The sequence below is a fragment of the Condylura cristata genome, unplaced genomic scaffold (genome assembly GCF_000260355.1).
Source record: "Condylura cristata isolate star-nosed mole 26May11 unplaced genomic scaffold, ConCri1.0 scaffold00025, whole genome shotgun sequence".
Lineage (NCBI taxonomy): Eukaryota > Metazoa > Chordata > Mammalia > Eulipotyphla > Talpidae > Condylura > Condylura cristata.
The window spans coordinates 728881-729438 of NW_004567126.1; positions in this window are offsets into that span (position 1 = coordinate 728881).

Here is a 558-nt window from a genome sequence, read left to right on the forward strand (position 1 = left end):
CCCACCCCCAGTCTTCTCTAAGCTCATCTCTTCAGATGGCAGATCAGATCCAACTGCCACATCAGTTCACTTTTTTGGAGGCAAGATTCTGGAGATACCACATGACTTATAAGAACCCATCTTCCTTTCCATCATATCCAGGAAAAGAATCTCTTCATGAAATCCTGGTTTGCATTCCAAAGGGAGCAAATATAACTCAAATTTTCCCAGAAGTGGTTCCTAGGTCAACCTAGTTCAAAGCAAAGACTACTCAACCCTAACGCAGGAATAGTGAATTAGAACAAATGGGAAAATGGCTGTTACAGAGACCAGATGAGAGAGAAGAGGGGGATCTGGCGCCCTCTGGCGATCACCACACTCTTCTGTCTGTGCTGCCGAGGGCCAGCCTCCAACCTGTCTTCTCTGAGCCCACCAAGATGTCCTTCCATAGGATACACAGATCTGGCATATCCAAACACTGGAATATATTCACTGATATAAATAAATGATCTCTCAAAATTCAGAGGAGCCTTAAAACTATATTGCTGAGTGAAAAAAAAGTCAATCTGAAAAAGCCAC